We start from the raw sequence: 5,686 nt of genomic DNA, 5'->3' as shown, positions 1-5,686 counted from the left end.
TTTTCTAAAAATGTTATTAGTTATTTAAGTGTGTGTGTATGTATCTGTACGTGCACATGCTTACATTGCCAAAGAGGCCAGAACAGGCATCAGAACTCCTGGAGTTATAGGCAGGTGTGATCTACTTGATCTGGGTGATTGTAATCAGCTCGGGTCCTCTATAAGAGCAGTAAGTGCTCTTTACTGCTGAACCATCTCTCCAGCCCCTATTTGTATCCTAATCCTATTTCTGTCATTATTATTATTATTTAACTTATCAATTCTATGGTTTATCATCTGAATTTATTTATTTTTTGTTTCATACCTTAATAAAGTTAACACATGTATCTTTTCATAACATAATTTTTCTTCTTTAGCTTTGAAGGATTATATATGGTTATATTTAGTCAGTGGTTACCAAGGGGAATGGCAACAATAACAGAATTGTTCCTTGCCAGTGCACAAGAACTGAAATCACCACGACTTAAAGGGGACAGAAGTTTATTTATTTTATGCAACGTGGAAGCAGCTAATCCAAGACTCTTAAGTGTGTACGGATCAAGTATCTACTATCTTGATGAACTATAACCATGGCTTTCATTCCCTGGATAAAGTTACAGTTCAAATTCTGTTGGAGATCCAGTTATTTTCTCTACTTACACTTAGAAAAACAAGAGATTAAAAAGAACTGCGCCTTCCAAGACTATTCCTAGTAACTGTCTACCATTTGCATTTTCAACATATTAGCAACAAGGATGCTGATGTGCCTCTGGCCGCTGGAGGCAGGCCTAATCCCAAGTAACTTTGAACCTACATATATGTTAGGAAATAGTTAAGAAAATGAGGAAAATTAATTGGATCATAGCAAAAGAACTTCAAAGTGATAATTAGTTAAAATATGTTTATTAGTATAAATCAATATTTATTAGCATATAAATAGAATTGAAAAATATTAATACAGATAGAACTTAAAAGGAGATGTCTGTTTGAAAATAAACATATTTTTTATAAGCAACCAACAAAGTAGAGAAGACTTATGCTGTTTTTGCTTCTATTTATTTGATTCAAACTGAACAGTAAACAATTAAACATTACTTTTTAAAAAGGAGAAAAAAACTAACCAAGCAGAAGAAAGAAAAACCAGAAACTTGAATTCACTGAAGGAATAGAGGATGACAATGAAAGATGGAAAAAATTTGCTGGCACATGGAACACAATGCATTACTGTAAAATTACGGCATTAAAGGATTTATATGATTAACTCTAAATTTGTGACAAATATAGATATTTTCAGACTAATGATTTGGTGTAAAACATAATTTTATGAAAAATTTGTGATATTTTAAATACATAGATTATGAACCCTTGGGCTCACTTACAGTATTCTGCTGAGTTTATTTCTCCTAGCCTCTCTTTTCCAACAAAATCATTCCCAGATATCACTGTTTCTATTGTCAGGTAGAAACTGATGTCTTCATAGATGATGCTTGTTTACTTGGCAAAGTATCAACCAGAAGTAAACCAGTACCACTATAAACAGAAGAAAGCCCTTCTGCTACCTACTGCTTATCAGAAAACAGATAGCAATTGTCCACACTTCACACTCAATGATCTCAACAATCAAGAAACTTCCTTTCAAATCTGGTAGAATTACCAAAGAAAGGGCTTGTCGGAAAAAAAACAAAACAGGGCAGGGAACCCTGATTGTTCTTTGGGCTGAAGAGGGAGGGGGACTTGATTGGGGGATGGGGAGGGAAATGGGAGGCGGTGGCGGGGAAGAGACAGAAATCTTTAATAAATAAATAAATAATAAAAAAAAACAACAGCAAAAAAAATCTACATTCCTGGTAAAAGGGTTGATATTGCTAGATGTTTTTCAATGAGTGATATAATGTAAAGGAATAATTTCTGTTGTTTTATGCCTAACCTATACATTTACAAATTAAAAAAATATATAGTTGGCTTTTTCTTTAACAGGTAAAGACACAGGAAACTCATGCCATGGGTTACAGTATGGACTAATACCTGTTTGCCTTTGGCTCTAAAAAGATGACTTCCAAAATAGACTGTACCAATGTCTATTGCATAGTAAAAAAAAAAAAAAAGCATACAAATTTTTTTTAAAAAGCAAGTCACATCACTAAATTTGAGTTATTAAAATGTTCTATAATTAGAAGTAAGGGCCTAAGACTGCCAAACATGTCTCTTTTATCCTTTTATTGTGTGTAATAATGACTTTCTAAAAAAAAAAGAAGCAAATATCAATTATAAACTTCTCATTTACAATCCCAGCATCTCTCAAAAACGTCATTCAACAGGATGACTTCTCTCATGATGAAGCTATACACTAGCGATTGAACTAGGCCATTAAAGCTAGACCTATAGAGCAATGCTTTGATAAACCAGCTCTCCGTGAACCCGTTTGTTAAACATTGTGTGACACCAACAAGCACATTTAAATTTTAACATGTTCATATCAGGTACCTGATGTATGTTGTGAGGCATATCCAATATGCAGTATTTGCATTTGTATTTAATGCATACTACATACTAAGCAACATGGTAACCTTTTCAAGTGTGGCATTAATTTTTCTCTTCTACAATTTAATTTTGTTTCCTTTTCCTGTTCCTATTCTCTTGGAAAGTTAATGTGCTCTGATCTCTCAGCTTAACTCATGATCCATTTATTGAGTAGCTGGATCTTATCTTGTCACTGGATGAACATCAGGGAATAAGGCAAGTATCTGTTTTGCTTTAGGTCTCTAATACCCCAGAAGCTTATGTGTTAGAGGCCTGCAGCAGTGTTCAGAGGCGGGCCTTAGGGAGGTGACTAGATCATGCAGGCTCTGACCTCAGTGAAAGGGTTGATCCACTTATATACACATAACTTTCCTGGGAAATGGTAGAAAATTTAGGAGGTATGTCCTTGTAGGAAGAAGCTGCTTATTGCCACATTTCTTTGAAAGGTACATTTTGTCCCCCAGCCCCTCCATTTATTTCGCTTTCTGGCTGCTCTGAGCTATGTTTCTTCTGTTTCACATTTCCGCCATGATGGACTGCCTACTTTATGGGCCTCAAAGGCAATGAACTTCCTAACCGTGGACTGACTTTTCTGTTGCTATGAGTCAAATCCTTGAATTTCTCAGGTATTTTGCCTTAGTGGCAGAAAACTAACACAGAATTTATCCTTAGGAAAATCACCCACTAGAGCAGAAACACCTAGACTTGTATCGCAACCTCTCTACAAATTACTTGAAACAGGTCAATAATTCCAATGCTCATATTTTCCTGCTAATTAGAAAAATATTAGCATAGAGTCTGAATTACTCATGCATCAGCACAGGACTTGCCCTCTTTCGCCAAAGTTTTCTCTAGTGGAAGGAATTTGCTGAGACCTAGTCAAAAGATTGAGCCCATCGGATCTATCCCAAAGTGTTTTGCTTTGATGTCAATGAACATAATTATGTAGCTGAGGAAAAGGTGATGACTGAGGTTCTGGTTTCTTGATTTCATCAACAAGATTTAGAAAAGAGATCAAATGCAATGAATCTAAATTAGTTGACATTTCTTCTCAGTGAATGCATTCTGAACTAGGCCAGAGCAAAGGAGTTTCCTGTAATAAGAAAGCAAAGAGATCAACAGCGACTACTGCTAAGTTCTCATTAGATCTGTCTATCAAGCCAGTCCCACAAAGCAGCTCTGCTTAGCCTTTACTGGTGACCTAGGCACCGATACTTCCCAGTGCTTCATCACATCCCCAAAGAGGCAAAGCTTGCCCCATATGTGTATCTTTTCTCAGCTATTAAGTTTTATTGAGAAAACTTTATGATTTGATGTTGCTCTAAATAGCATTCATTTTTTTCCTGTTCCATACCTATACAATGCCTGGGATGTATTTCATCACTGCTATTTTGTGTTGAGCATATCTCAGAATTTCTCAATATGTACAATACACTATTGGGGGGGATAATAAAACTATGTCACTGTGGATAAAACTTATCCTGCCTTATGAGAAAGAATACAGCCTCCGAAATTAGACAGCTTAAGTGTAAACACCAATTTGTCTTCTTGAACTTGAAGGTGTTCTTTGTTCACTATGTGATGTGGCTTTCTCATCCATAGCATGTCTCTGCGCTAGACTCCTTCATAGTTCTGTAACAAAATTACAGAGTTATTTATGAAGATCAGGTTATTTCTTCCATTTCTGGGAGGCTGAGATGCCCAGGTCTAGGACCTGGCCTCTCAGCCAAAAGATTCAGAGCTGATATCATTTAAACCTTTCTGGAACATCACATAGGAATATCTCATTACCACTTTCATTACATTTCTCTACTAATCTTTTTGTCATTTTTTCAAATGCTTAACAGACATGTGGATTGCCTTTTATCTCTTTTGTTTGAGTCACCTGTTTATTTTATTCATCTTTCTGTTAGGATATACTTTTTTACAAATGCATTTGTTCCTTGTTAACTTGATCTTTTTAAATAAAATGCTATTAATTATTTAAGTGTGTGTGTGTGTGTGTGTGTGTGTGTGTGTGTGTGTGTGTGTGTGTGTTTGTACATTGTTGCAGCGCCCACAGAGGCCAGAATAGGCATCAGATCTTCTGGAGACAGAGTTATAGACAGGTGAGATCCGCATGATGTGGACACTTCAAATCAACAAAGGACCTGTGCAAGAGAAGCAACTGCTCTTAACTCTTGATCCATCTTTCCAGGCTCTGTTTTGTATCCTAATTCTATGACTGTCGTTATGATTATTTTAACTTATCAACTCTATGGTTTATCATCTGATTTTTATCTATGTTTTGCACATGCATCTTTTCATAATATAATTTTTCTTTAGTTTTGGAGGATTATATATGGTTATATTTAGTCAAGGGTTGTGGATAGCCCCAGTATTAGTTACCAAGGGGAATGGCAACAATAACAGAATTGTTATTGCCAGTGCACAAGAATAGAAATCACCAAAATAACAATGACTTAAAGGGGACAGAAGTTTGTGTATTTTATGCAACCTGGAAATAGATAATCCAGGGCTCTTCAGTGTATATAGATCAAGTATCTTTTCTATTTGTCTATAGTCATGGCTTCCATTCTTTAGGTAAAATTCCACATCACTGATGACTGATGTTTGTTTTCAGGAATGTTCCAGCTATCACCAGTTATTAAAGATATTAAAGAATAAGAATAAAGTATAAAGGACTTAAGGAATCTGCTTGATGAAAGACACCAAGATTAACAAAAATTCAAGAAGGACCTTTACTAGATATTACAGAGACTTCCAATGACCAGGATTGAAACCAGATAGATTTCTACACCAGGACACCCATGTTGAAAGAAAAATGCTCATTTAGGATGTTGCAATAAAAGGATGGACACAGCTGCAGTGGAGAACTTACTAACTGTAGGTGACTTAATTCAAGCATCATTCATTACAAGATATGGAAGGGAATGGTAAGTAGTTCACATGCTGATATGAATAGAATGAACTTTTAAAAAGCCTAAATTGTGTGATTGTGGAGGAAAATTACTTAACAGAGGAACATCTTCCTAGTAAACAAAACCTCCTCTTTTCCAGAAATGAATACCTGAAAGAATTGATTCGCAGAGATTGAATCAATGCTAGGTTTCAAGGATACTGGGGATACACAAAAGTTTTTCTCAGATGTAATGTTGTCGGCTAAAAATAGAAAAAAAATAAATTT

This window comes from Microtus pennsylvanicus, chromosome 1, assembly GCF_037038515.1.
Source record: "Microtus pennsylvanicus isolate mMicPen1 chromosome 1, mMicPen1.hap1, whole genome shotgun sequence".
Classification (NCBI taxonomy): Eukaryota; Metazoa; Chordata; class Mammalia; order Rodentia; family Cricetidae; genus Microtus; species Microtus pennsylvanicus.
The sequence above is the reverse complement of the archived record's forward strand: the minus strand, read 5'-3'. Positions refer to the sequence as shown.